We start from the raw sequence: 14,851 nt of genomic DNA on the forward strand, positions 1-14,851 counted from the left end.
GCTTTGGTGCATTCTAAACCCTCTAAGTGTTGCAAATCCTTAAGGGCCTATCTCCCTGAACTGAATTTAAGAATCACTCCTCCAGGAAACCTTCCTAGACTCCTGAGCTGAATGAAGTGACCATCCTCTAGGATCCACAGCAGCCATTTCATAACCTTTATCCTACCCCTAGACCTCTTTAATGTTTTATTACTGGTCACTTTCCCCACTGAGAGCTCCTCAAGGCTGGGGCACATCTTCCACATGTGTGTCTAGAGCAGAGCACAGAGAGAAGTGAGGCAAAAAGAAGAAAATAAAGCCAAGAAATGACAATAATTTGTTACACTGATAGGGAACCATGTGCTTATTTCTTCTCTTCCGGTTTCCTATGTGTTCTAGTATGTGGATTATACTATTTTTATACATTTTTTAAAAATCAGGTCATTTTTAAGATGTCCAATCTCTCCTACAGAGTTCCAATAAGAGAACTTGCTGCCTAAGTAAAGTTTGTCTCTCCTCAGATACCTCTGGCTCAAGACCTCAAGCTCCACAAATTCTTCAGAACTGAGCAAAGTAGAAACACTTACTTCAACATTTTCAGCAGACAGAAGGACCACCCACACACACATAAATTCCTTGGCCTTGAAAAGGTTACACTGCTCTAATAGCAGAGTGCCAAAACCCATTTTTGGCCAAAAATTCAACAGACCCTCACTGTATTCACAGCTTAACACAAATGAAGAGGTACATTCACAGACCCTGCCTAAGATGTAAAGAGGATGGAGATGATGGAACTTCTGAGTGATATATCCACCACCTTGTCAACTTGAGACATCAATGAAAGATAGGGAAGAAAAAAAAAACTCTGAAAATTCTTCTGAAACATTGTCTTCTCAGACAGATACCTAAACTTTCAACCATGCACACTGGCTTGTAATTCTTTTAAATTTGTGAGGAATAAGCCAACCATATAATGTTCAGTCTGACATTTGCTATTATTTTCCCTTAGGAGAAAACAAAAACCTGATTAGTTCCAAAAATAAAACATAAAAGCTCAGTTGAGAAGGAAACCCTGTGGCTTAGAAATCATCACTCTGATTAACAACACGTAAGTGTTACCTGATGAATGGATTCTTATCTCAGATGCAATTATCAACAAATTTCTCGTGATCCCCACTGTTTTTATAGTTTATGCCCAGCTCTTGAAGCAATAAATTTAATAGCGATAAAGCAAAGGAAACCTCACCTCAGCACTCAGGCTGACTAGACTGTTTCCCCCCTCAGTCAACAGAGACCATGGAATGAGGTGTTCAAACCAGGCTCAAGAGCTGTCCATGAAGGTACCTATTTCTCTACCCTCAGAAGTCCTCGCATCTCGCTCCTGGAGGGGTAAGCTTCACAATTAAGCCCACTGCTAGAGCCTGCTGAGACAATCAGGACAAGCAGGGCCTCTGCCCTCAGGAAATCCTGGCCTGAATCTTGGCTGGCCTCCATCTTGGGGATGGTACCACCAAGCTGTTGGCGGTACCAGAGCAAAGTGCTTCTGCCAGTGGGGCTAGAGCATCATCCAAGTCAAAGGGGCCACTGGAGTACAAGAAGGCCAAATCTGGACTCCCTTTTCTCCTGGAAGTTGTGGGTGTGGGGTGTGGGCAGGGATCACACAGAGGAGAGAGACATGGGGTAAGAGGGGAGTTGGAGAGGGTCATGTGGCCTTTCCACTAGGAAAACTGAAAGGGTCTGGCAGGCATCTGTATCACTGAGAACATACTCTAAACAAGTACGGCATTTAGAAGGTTCAATGTCCAAGACTTTTTATTCAACTCAACATATATTACGTGCCTACAGGTACCCATCATCATCGACTGGAAACTTACCTCACGTAGATTACTTATGTTCTTACCACGGAGAAGAGTAGTTAAAAGGGAGAAAGAGAGAATGTGAAAGCAGGTCAGAAGAAGATCAAATGATTGATTCAAATTCTCACAACCATGAGAGGCACCGTCACTACCAGGAGACACCTTTTGTGCCTCGTCCACCATTGGTTTATTGCAAAGTGAAGTTCAGGTTCAAAACAAAAGGGAAATAAGTCTACCAAGAATGAATTACACTAATCAGTGAAGTCAACACACCAGACAGGAACATGTATTTAGTATCAGCTGTAGGTGGTTCTCAAAGTCAAAATTTATTAACTATTCAAATGGTCAAGCTGTACAGATTTTTTTCAGATGTACATACAACATATGTATATCATAACAAAGTTATTTTTTAATAAAATATTATTTCCTTAGGGACTAAAGGAACCACTAATTAATTAAATATTTGATGCCCGTTTATAGGTACTATTAAGGATTTGACATAAATATGTAAGTCACATAGCCGAATCAGAAAAGCTATGACCCATATGATTGCATACTTTACTAATCCCACATTAAAGTAGAAAACAAAATTATGCTACATAAATTGAGCTGATTTTAAGAATCTTTTTATTAGAAGATAAAAGTGATGTCCACTTAAACCATCATTCCTAAAAGAGCTTCTAAACAATAAAATTATTACCTTAAATCCCAAACTATGATACAATCTTTCCTATCCAAATTACCCTCTCTATTGGCTGATAGTACATCTGATCCCTCTATGATAAAGGCAATGGCCATTAACAATGACAATTAACAGTAGTTACGTATACACAGCAGAAGTATAGACCATATGGTACAACTGACATACACACATTTTTGAATCACTACTCTTACTGAGAATAGGGTCAATGAAAATAATGATTAAAACCAATGAACATTTTGTCTGTTCAGTCATTTGCTATCTTTAGGAGTAAACGCCACACAACACTCATAATATTTTTTTCCATAAAATCTTTACATGTCCAAGATACTTTTTAATCCAGGTTCAGATGATTAACAATGAAAAGATATTCATCTTCTTTCCTACCTCCCTGGACTTAATCAGGCCTGCACTCACCAGGCGCACAGAAATATTAGTAACTGGAAAGACGATCTGACTGTAGACTGTTTGCAAAACAGGAGTGCTCTATTTTAAGGCAAGTATCTTTATCACATACATACATAACAATTTCTTCATTGGTGAACTTTATCATATGACAGTACAAAATTCAACAGAAAAACTGAGGTATAACTTTACTTAACATAAATACAAATGTCAGAAAGTGTTAAGGACATTCTCAATGTGCTTAACATAGTTCACCAAAAACTAAATAGAGAACTCTTCTCAAAGTTCTTATATGTCCAGAAATACCCAAGATTCTGAATTCTAGAAAAAATACTAGAAATTAAATACTCTAAAATCTTTGCAATAAGGCTCTCCACATAAGGCTACCTTTGATATAAGGCTACTTCAAACTTGGTCTGAAAATAGCAAAAATGTGCACCAAAATTCAAGCTATTCTTAACTAAAGAGAGAGGACTTGGTTTCATGAGGGATAGTGAGGTGATGAGTTTACTGAGCAAAATTAAATTTAGGAAAGGCAAATTTTAAAATACATCAAATAAAAAGTTCTCCTATCATTTTTTAACATAAAGCTAAACTATTGTGATATAAAAATGACTGAATGTGTAAGGTACTTTTTAGGGCAAAAGAGACACACCTTTATGTAAATAATTTAAATGGAATATAATCCATAACTTGGTATATATCATAATATTTTTAAAAATCTACATTCTGTGACCTTTACAAAAGTAGATCTATTCTTTACTTTCAAGTTTGAAACAGTGTAACCGTTTATCTTTGGATATTTCCAGTCAATGGCTGTATAAAATGAGAGATAATACAAATCTGTCATAGGCCATTCAGTGCATTAACATGTAAGCCATCAGTTTGGGGCCCTAAAAGAGAAAAAAATGATTAATACTACATAAAGTGGAAAAAATATACCCCAGATTTCTGCTCTAGTCCAAAAACCTACAGTCTTACAGTCCAATAAAAGTATTTTTAATTATTGAATAGTTTGATGCAATGACATTCAGTGAAAAAAATCTGATTACTAACTGTATTCACATTAAAATGTTTTCCTTAAAATGCAAATTGACAGTATTTTTCATTATGCTTAAATACAAAGGTAAACTAATGACAAGGTAAATTTTTTTTCAGTTTGACAATTACAGCATTCCATTTCCTCTGTCAAAGTCCCGGTGATATTAACAAGAAAAAATATTCTAATTATTTTCACCTAATACTTTAATCAAATACTCCAGAAAAATATTGTTCTAAAGGAAGTTCAGCAGGAATTGCTTATTACATTTCCGAATTAGATCAACATAAGAAAAACAAAATGGGGTTCAAAACAATTAGACCATGTAACTGAATAAATAATAACAATAATGACAAGTAATATCCCAAATTTGGAAAATTTAAGAGCAAAACATTTTGGTAACCTCATCCTTGATGGCATATGAACAAAAGGAATTTAAGATTGCGGATGGAAAAATGGAAGTTTCCATCAAAAGAGGAACACATAGAGTAACCAGAAAGATTCACAACCCCTAAATTCCACTTCCACAGTGATGTCAGGCATCATCTGGTTGTGGAGCCTCCCGCCAATTCCTACAGGAACAGGCACAAAGCACCCTCAAGTTTTCGATTCTTTGCAAAAATGTCCTGACATTGGTTAACAGCAGAGGGTGGCAGGAAAGGAGTGGTTAAGTGTAAATACCAAGTTAAGCGCTCCTTTGTTTGAAGGGATCTAGAAACCTGCTTATTTAGTAATTAACCCAACATACCACTGACTTCAAACACTTGCACCTCTAGAGACAGCCACAAACCAGCCACTGCTTCCCTTTTTTTTCAGTCCCACCCCCACCTCAGCCCACTGCTCCCCGCTCTACTGTACACTGGGCCTTCCTGTGTTGCTCACCCTCCCAACACCTCAACCAGGCACTGCTTCTGTCCACAGGACCATTCGCTCTTGTACCTGTGGCTAATCACAACCGCACCTGGAGCTCTGGCTGAGCTTTCTCCCTTGAGTACACCAGACAAGGCCAATCACTAAGTGCCTGCTACTACCTGCTCATCACATCCAATCAGCAAAACCATAAACGTGGTGGCCCAGGGTGTGGTTCTGTGCAGCGGCTCTGTGGACCATATTATGGTCCTTCTTATAGCTGCCCTGCCCACAGCAACATCTCCACCTCAAAAAGACTGCTTTCCCCAAGCTTGGAAGACCACTCTCCAACCTGCATGATGGTAAGGCTAAGCTAATACTACTCTGGAATTTGAACAGGGAAAAAAAGAATAGATTCAACCAGTGGAAATCAACAAGCAGAGAAGATACTGGAAGAGGTGCAGAGATGCCACACTGCTGAGAGTGAATGCCAACCCTGAGAGGCAGGAGGAGAGAGATCAGAACTGCCAGACTTGGTCAGGCAGCTGCTGCTGCATCTTTACAATTAATACCTACTACCTTGGTGCCCGGTGTGCTTCCCTGTATATATTGCTATTTATACTTTTTTTTTTCTCTTAGCAAATTTTGTTTCTTAGGATGACCAACTAGGGTCAGATATTTATTTTCAGAATACTTAATAAAAGTACTAAGCAAAAATAAAAGACTTATGAAACATTAGTACATTATTTCTTAAGAAAAAGTCATAATTTACATTGATCTATAAATTTTAGGAATTGTGGCTATTATTCAAGCATTCGATGACTAGTAATTGGAAATCCTATTATTTATAAGAACAGTCGTTAAGAATAGTACTGAATACATTTGTAGGAAAGTACACCTCTCTTTGAAACCTTTTTTTTCCCAAACATCTTTAGTAAACATGTAACATTACAGATGTAGCATGCCCAAAATCTAGGATCATAACTCCACTAGGTTTGATATTTGCATTTCCATTGAAGATTATTAATATTCACCCAGCACATTCATGAGATTTATTAAAAATGTAGCCATTAACCAAAGGCCCTTGGGGCATATGTACAAAATTAGAGAACTGTAGTATTCAGTCAAATACTACATTAGCAATATTACTCATGAAAAAAATGCCAGTGGAGCTCTGTCCATTAAAAGATAGTCAGACTTGGGCTTCCCTGGTGGCGCAGTGGTTGGGAGTCCTCCTGCCGATGCAGGGGACACGGGTTCGTGCCCCGGTCTGGGAAGATCCCACATGCCGCAGAGCGGCTGGTCCCGTGAGCCATGGCCGCTGAGCCTGCGCGTTCGGAGCCTCTGCTCCGCAACGGGAGAGGCCGCAACGGTGAGAGGCGCGCATACCGCATAAAAAAAAAAAAAAAAAAAAAAAAGACAGTCAGACTTGAAAACTTGACCTTGCAGGTGATCTTCCAAACCATTTGGGGAAGCATTGTTTACAAATAACATTGAACTTTTCACCAGTTATTTTACTGACACAATTTCCTAGAGGAATTTCAGAATGATTACATTCATGGCTAGGGTTACATTAAAAAATCTGGGCTTAGTATTTGTGTAAAGGAAGCTCAGAATAGGTCTTCTGAGCAGAACGGGAGGGTTTTTTCAAACGGCATCTGCCAGGGCAAGGGCAGCTGATGGTAATCCCTGTGTGCCCCACAGGGCCCAGCACAGAAGTCAGGCAAAAGCTCCTACTACGTGCACACAAGGAATTAAAAATAAGAATAATAATTTTTTAAAAAGCCTTTCCTACAGCAATGCTGCAGGTTAATTAACTATCAAGTGTTGTTTTTGAGATGGCTTCTTCCCCATCCCGGTAATTCAGTGATACTTGCACTTCCTGTAAGTACTAGGAAAAGATGCAGACAAACACACTAGGAAAGGTTCTCAAGCTTTTCTACCAAGGTATCCCCAAGATAGGCAGAAGAAGAAAACTGCAACAGCTCTAATCCCGACTGTTCAGGGAGATAGAGTCCGCCTTTATCCACACCCTCTGGCATTCTCCTAGTACTCCTGTAATATCTAAGTCTGAGAAGCAAAAAGTCAGGTAATAAAAAGGCATTAAAATAAACCAACCAACAGAAACAAATTATCTCTCATATCTGTGTGTCTCTGTATCTTCAGGCAAGTGAACACAAACTCAAATTAACTTGGGTTAATGAAGAGAATCAGTTTAATAGTCTTAGAAACCATTAAATGTGTATCAATTGACAAACTGTAAAAACCATCAAGAAGCACTTCTTTGGCTTCAACCTGATTAGCAACTTGTATAGATTTAGAAACTCGCTTCAAGAAAATTATTTCCTGACACAGATAGTACAAGAACTCAACTCACAAGAAAATCTGCCCATCTCTTCATTAAAACACATTGTTTGAATCCAACACCCTTTCATGATAAAAACACTCAACCAACTAGGTATACAAGTTCCTCAACCTGATCTCAGGCATCTACGAAAAACCCACGGCTAACATTATACTTAATAGCGGAAGACTAGAAGTTTTCCCCCTAAGATCAGGAATAAGAAAAGGATGTCCATTCTCACAACTCCTATTTGACATTGTACTAGAAGCTCTAGCCAGGGTAATTAGGCAAGAGAGGAAAAAAAAGGAAGTAAAAAGTAAAACTATATCTCTTTGCAGATGACATTATCTTATATATAGAAAACAATTAAAAAATCTTCAAATAACGATTAGAACTAACAAACAAGTTCGGCAAGGTTATAGGGTACAAGATCAATATACAAAAATCAGTTGTATTTCTATACACTAGCAATGAACAATCTGAAAAAGAAATTAAGATCACAATTCCATTTACAATAGCATCAAAAAGAATAAATACTTAAAAATAAATTAAATCAAAGAAGCACAAGACTTGAACACTGAAAGCTATAAAACATTGGAAGAAATTAAAGAAGACTTAAATAAAAGGAAAGACATCCTGTGTCCATGGATCGGAAGACTTAGTATTGTCAGGATGGAAAAACTCCCCTAATTGATCTACAGATTCAATGCAATCCCTATTAAAATTCCAACTGCCTTTTTTGCAGAAATGGACAAGCTGATCCTAAAATTCATATGGAAATGCAAGAAACCCAGATAGCCAAAACAGTCTTGTAAAAGAAGAGGAACTCATATTTCCTGACCTCTAAACTTACTATAAAGCTACAGTCTTCTATGTGGTTTTGGCATAAGAGTACACATGTAGATCAATGGAAAAGAACCGAGAATCCAGATAAACCCACAAATCTATGGTCATCCAGTTTTTGACAAGTATGCCAATACCACTCAATCGAGGAAAGAATGGTCTTTTCAACAAATGATACAGGGACAACTGTATATCCACCTCCAGAAGAATGAAGTTGGACCCCTACCTCACACCACATATAAAAAATTAACTCAAAATGGATCAGAGACCTGAAAGTAAGAGTTAATACAATAAAAATTTTAGAAGGAAACAGAAGAGTAAATCTTCATTACCTTGAGTTCTTTAAGATACAATACCGAAAGCACAAAAGACAAGAGAAAAAATAAATTGGACTACATCAAAAGTTAAAACTTGTATGCTGCAAATGATATCATTAAGGAAATGAAAAGACAACCCCTTCAACTGAGAGAAAATATTTGCAAATCATATATCTGATAAAGTTCAGTATCCAGAATATATAAAGAACTCTTAAAATTCAACAATTAAAAAAATCCATTTTTTAAAAATGGCCAAAGGATTTGAATAGACCTTTCTTCCTAGAGGGTATATAAATAATCAATAAGCATATGAAAAGATGCTCAACATCATTAGTCATTAGGAAAATGCAAATCAAAATCACAGTGAAAAAAAAAAAAAAAAATCACAGTGAGATATTAACTCACACTGACCAGGTTGCTATTATTTAAAAAAAAAAAAAAGACAAGGAATAATTGTTGGGGAGGATGTGAAGAGATTGGTACCTTTATATATTGCCAGTGGGAATGCTAAAGGGTTCACCTGCTTTGAAAAATAGTATGACAGTTCCTCAAAAAGTTAAACATGGTGTTACCATATGACCAGGAATTTCATTCCTAGGTATATACCCAAGAAAATGAAAAACCTATGTTTACACTAAAACTTGTACATGAATGTTCATAACAGCATTGTTCACAACAGTCAAAAAGTAAAAATAACACAAATGTCCATCAAAAGAGAAATAGATAAACAAAATGTGGTACATCCATACAGTATTATTCAGCAATAAAAAGAATGAAGTATTGATCCATGCTACAACATAGATGAACCTTGAAACATTATGCTAAGTGAAAGAAGATGGACACAAGGGCCACATGTTTCCATTTATACGAAATGTCCAGAATAGGCAAATCCCTAGAGACAGAAAGTATATTAATGGTTGTCAGGAGATGGGTAAGGGAGGAATGAGGAGTTACTGCAAATGAGTATGGTGTACATGAAAATGTTCTAGAATTAGAACATTTAGTGGTGATGGTTACATAGCTCTGTGAGTATACTAAAAACCACAGATTTATATACTTTAAAATGATACATTTCATGGTATGTGAATTATATCTCAATTTGTAAAAAATGCATAAATACATTGTTAAGACCACCTCATATTTATTTAGTTCCACTTTTTAACTCCCCTAACTAGCCTTCCAAAATCACCTAAAGCTTATCAACAAAACCACAATGCTTACAATTGATCCATCAATTTAGTCAAATATCCAGTAACTACTTCTCACTCCCCTCCGTAGCCACTCACTTGCCTCTTGGCATGGTGAAGACATGTTTAACCTCACTTGTGTGGTTTTTTTGTTTGTTTGTTTGTTTTTTGTTTTTTGCGGTACGCGGGCCTTTCACTGTTGTGGCCTCTCCCGTTGCGGAGCACAGGCTCCAGACGCGCAGGCTCAGCGGCCATGGCTCACGGGCCCAGCCGCTCCGCGGCATGTGGGATCTTCCCGGACCGGGGCACGAACCCGTGTCCCCTGCATCGGCAGGCGGACTCCCAACCACTGCGCCACCAGGGAAGCCCTCACTTGTGTGGTTTTAAACAGAATAAGATGTGAATTACTAAACTGAGAAAGGGAAAGGCAGAAAAGATTTAGAAGAGGCAATAAAAAGAAGGTATCCACCCTTTCATCCCCAGCTACCCCTTAGAAAACTTTTGAGGGGATCAGGAAATCACATCCAAAAGCTAATAAAAATTAGCTGATAACAATTCTCATTAAGTTAAATGTTCTAATTCCTCAAATCTTATTTCACACATAGCAGCTTTTCAATAATTTGATATGAGTCTGATCCCCAGGCAAGTATGTTCTTCACAAGAGACCTCATTCTTACATACATGAAAAGTCAAATCTAAAAAACATATAGTTCAGGGGACAACAACACAACAGAAGGATGGCTCACAGGTTATAAGGATTCCCTAACCGAATTCCTATACACATCCATTATTGTGTATATGAAATATGATGAAATTTACAAAAATTTTTTTCATACTAATGTTTGGAAACCTATTTATTACAAAAAGGGGATGCACCTAATTATTTCTTGCTTGCTACAATGCTCCTATCTCTGCCATGCACTGCAGCACAGAAAAGTGCATAAATAAAAACTGTATTTAAGAAAAAGACACAAACATGCATATGCTCAATTTCTTTCCGACCTTTTTAAACTGAGTGACTGGAAGAGCTAATTAAAGGTGATTTCCCTTATGTAAGCCAAAGCTTTCAAAAAGGGGACAATGACCCAGTATTCTAATTTTAAAACTATACTATACTTATATAATTTGTATTTTTTTTTTAAAAAAAACCTTCCAATGGTAAAGATTATCGAATGAATAAAAATACAGGTAAGAAGTTAGGCAGTTTATCTCAAAGCAAAAAAAAATCTAAACTTCCCACTTCTGTTCAATGAACAAAAATAAACAGCCTTTCACATGCACCTGAAAGCTAAGCCTTATATTGATTTCATAATTTTGCATTTTACTTCCAAATGTTTCATATGAAAGAGTGGCTATGGCTAAAAAAATGAGGAAAAAAAAAAAAGCACAGCTATGGCCACACACACAATTCTCTTGTATCAGAGTCGAGGATTTAAACTCAAATACTGCTCTCCACTAAGGAAGTAAAATTCTCCTGCCCTCTGAATTGTAGAGAAGGAAAGCATGGAATTCCACTGGAGCTCCAAGATCAAGTTTGTAACATACAGTTAAAAAGCAATATGTTAAGTTGAATAAATCCCTGTATTTTATTTTATTTTTTAAAATATGGAACGCTTCATGAATTTGCGTGTCATCCTCGCGCAGGGGCCATGCTAATCTCTGCATTGCTCCAATTTTAGTATATGTGCTGCTGAAGCGAGCAAAAATCCCTGTATTTTAATACAGCAAAAGACCTGTCATTACTAACACTTCTTTTCTCTAGTGGAAAAAAAAAAAACAACATTTTATAACAATAACCACTACAAATGGTCTCTACTCTGTCATGGGCAGAATTATAGAATTATTTCAAAATAATTAAAATAATTGAAGTCTAGGAGGGGAAAACCTACCAAGTACAAAGTCATGGTAAATTTTAGTTTTAGTTTCAATACAACATTGCATAAATTAAGTAAAGGCACTACTCCAGACATAAATGATATAGCATTACTTAGTCCCGGTAGGTGAACTCCAAATAATATATACTCCCTCTGGCTTTCATCCACTAAGTGTACATTGGTATAGTGTTGATAGTTTAAAATATAAATCAAAGGATGCTTATCAAAGCTATGTAAAATTAATTTGTTCAAATTATAGCATAAATGCAGATTATCCAATTCAATTCCATAACAAATAATAAACTCACAATTGAGCTACACCAAGAGTCAAAAGTTTAAGTGCTTATTGGGAATGTCTGGGGGAACTGGAAAAATCTGAAAGTTTAGGCATAAGTGTGGAATCGCTAAAAGAAAAATAAAAGTTAATGACAGAATGGGACAATATAATCGTGCTTGTGGATGACATTTCACAAGTCTATGGAAGGCTCAACAGCATGGGGCAGCAAATTATTAGTTTACTTTTCAGGGGCAGAACTGATATGCCCAGTCCTCCAAGTACAGATGGGTCTGGAAAGGCAGGAAGCAAAACACCATATGAAAGCATGCTGAACAAACAGAGAAGTGTATGAAACCTTCCCTGACCAAAGTGGAATTTTTCCAGAACATTCCATTAAAGGTTCAACCCATGTTACTTCCTCTTCAGCTATGACATTTCTCAACCTGGCCCTTCTAAATAATGCAATGATAAACTATGAAATAACTGCACTTATTTGCATGTATGTGAATGAGTGCACAACTGTGAAGTTTTGCAATTTAAAAACTCTATTGAAGGGCTTCCCTGGTGGCGCAGTGGTTAAGAATCCGCCTGCCAATGCAGGGGACACGGGTTCAAGCCCTGGTCGGGGAAGATCTCACATGCTGCAGAGCAACTAAGCCCGTGCGCCACAACTACTGAGCCTGTGCTCTAGGGCCCGCGAGCCACAACTACTGAGTCCATGTGCCACGACTACTGAAGTCCACGCGCCTAGAGCCCGTGGCTCCACAACAAGACAAGCCACTGCAATGAGAAGCCCGCACACTGCAACGAAGAGTAGCCCCTGCTCGCCGCAACTAGAGGAAGCCCATGCGCAGCAACAAAGACCCAACGCAGCCAAAAATAAATAAATAAAATAAATAAATTTTTTAAAAAAACAACTCTATTGAAAATCTGAGTTCCCTATACACTGGTCCCAAGTCCTCCTTCCTGACATCTAGAGCATCTAAAAGCAACATTTGATTTTTATATGACCTATAAAAAGAGGCCCCAAAGTCCCAAAGAAAATATTTTTAAGAGAAATCCTTCGTGCCTTCTGGAGTTACCAAAAAAAAAAAAAAAAAAAAAAAAGTATGTCCAAAGAGTGCTGAATCAAAAGTCTGAAAACCAGGTTTCTGAGGCGTGCTCTGACGCTAGGGTGACCAAGTGTCCCAGTTCACCTGAGACTAAGGGAATTCCCAGGATGGGGGTGAGTTTAGTGCTAAAACCAAGAAAGTTCCAGTTAATCCAGGGTAAGCTGGTCTCCCTGCGGATGACGATGGCTAAATCACAACCCACTGGGAGCACAGTGGCCTGGCTGCTAACATTTGGATGGGATAAAGGACATAGGAAGGGGCAAGGTAAACCAGAAGGTCTCCAGGGCCCTTTAGTTGTAATTTATTATGACCCTATGACATATTTATACCACATTTGATTGGAATGTATATTTCATACCATAAGTGAATGTACTTTTATGTAGGGTCAGAGGGCGCTGGAAATACTTTGTGAAGCTCTGCGTTAAATTTGGAGTTATACATGCTTCATAGCAAAACAGAGCTAGGAGTTTTCAGTTTTTAATTTTTCATTTCTATAGTAAAGAGGAAAAATAAGCTGCTTCTAGAAAATATCAAGCCAACAGAGAAAATTCTTCCAGTACCAACATCCAACTTAATCCCATCTCTCCTCCTCCCAGATCACTGGAGACCTAGGACATCTGGACAAAAGTTTAAAAACAGGAAACATTATTTTGACTTACTGCCACCATGAAAGAATACATTTCCACATTTTTAAGAAAGTAAGAACTTAGAAACGTGTGCTTACAAGTAACTACAAAACCCAAGAGAAAAGCAAATGCAACTGAAGCAACCAGCAATAACAAAAGAGTCATAAAGAGCCCATGCTCTGCAACAAGAGAAGCGCACTGCAATGAAGAGTAGTCCCTGCTCACTGCAACTAGATAAAGGCTGCACGCAGCAACAAAGACCCAATGCAGCCAAAAATAAATAAATTAAAGAAATAAATAAAAGATAAAGAAGACCTTGAATCGTTAGAGTATATTCACTTTGGAATATGTTTCCTAATTTTTTTTTTTTTTTTTGCGGTAAGCGGGCCTCTCCCATTGCGGAGCACAGGCTCCGGACGCACAGGCTCAGTGGCCATGGCTCAGGGGCCCAGCCGCTTCGCGGCATGTGGGATCCTCCCGGACCCAGGCACGAACCCGTGTCCCCTGCATCGGCAGGCGGACTCTCAACCACTGCGCCACCAGGGAAGCCCCGTTTCCTAATTTTGGATCTTTAATTCTGAAAAATCCCACTTAAGAGGATACAAAACAAGTCATATATAAGATCAAGTCACATAAGCTCACGTGCGGTACAATGAGAACAAACATTCGGGATTCCTCTTTCCTCCTTGGGCATTCTAATTTAAGATACCTGACTTACTGAGACTAATATAGGTCCTAATGAAAGCATTTCTGCCATGAAGACTGAGTTATGAGAAATTTCTAAAAGTACAACTATGAAAGAAGTGCTACTCAATTATTATTTTTTAAGGCAGTAACATTCAGGGAAAGCTATAAGAAAATGCCTCTGTTCCTAAAAAACTACAACATCCATGATATATATTTTTTTCACTCATGAATGAACTATTCTATCAGGTCTCATCATCATCCTTACTACACGGGTGGCTGAACTGCCATTAGCCTTTATCTAACATGCTCCTTTATGAGAACTAGTCCTATGAAAACTTTGGCATCACCAACAAGAGATTTCTTACTAGTTACTTAAGGGCAGCCTCAAAGTCTGCTTGTGTATTTACGTGTGTGACTCTACACATACCCATACAGGTATACAGTTCTCCTTGTCTCTTCGAAAAGCAGTTTCTCTTCCCAAATCAGTCTACAGTTTGTGCCCAAGTCTATGTCTATCACATATGCTGTGGGGACATGAAGGTGTGTGTGAGAGAGAGGATCCCAGCCCTCAAGATAGTTATACTTTACTTGGGGAGATAAGACACATATTCTCATGAAGAGTTCTCAGTGCCAGAAAAATTGCCGGCTGTCTTATTCTTGTTAGTAATGTAGGGGTGCTATCATCTGCCTATTATTTGCATAAATCACAAAGCCTTAATCAAAACAGGTAAGAAAAAATAAATCCATGCTATTTAT

General features: G+C 37.9%; 1 non-coding gene across 1 annotated transcript; it reads right to left on the reverse strand.

The window, feature by feature from the left end:
* Nucleotides 1-11,118: 11,118 nt before the first annotated feature.
* On the reverse strand, nt 11,119-11,222 carry LOC112063676 (U6 spliceosomal RNA). The gene has a single exon (XR_002891117.1). It is a non-coding gene; the product is annotated as a U6 spliceosomal RNA (small nuclear RNA).
* Nucleotides 11,223-14,851: the final 3,629 nt, after the last annotated feature.

This window comes from Physeter macrocephalus, chromosome 12, assembly GCF_002837175.3.
Source record: "Physeter macrocephalus isolate SW-GA chromosome 12, ASM283717v5, whole genome shotgun sequence".
NCBI classification, from domain to species: domain Eukaryota; kingdom Metazoa; phylum Chordata; class Mammalia; order Artiodactyla; family Physeteridae; genus Physeter; species Physeter macrocephalus.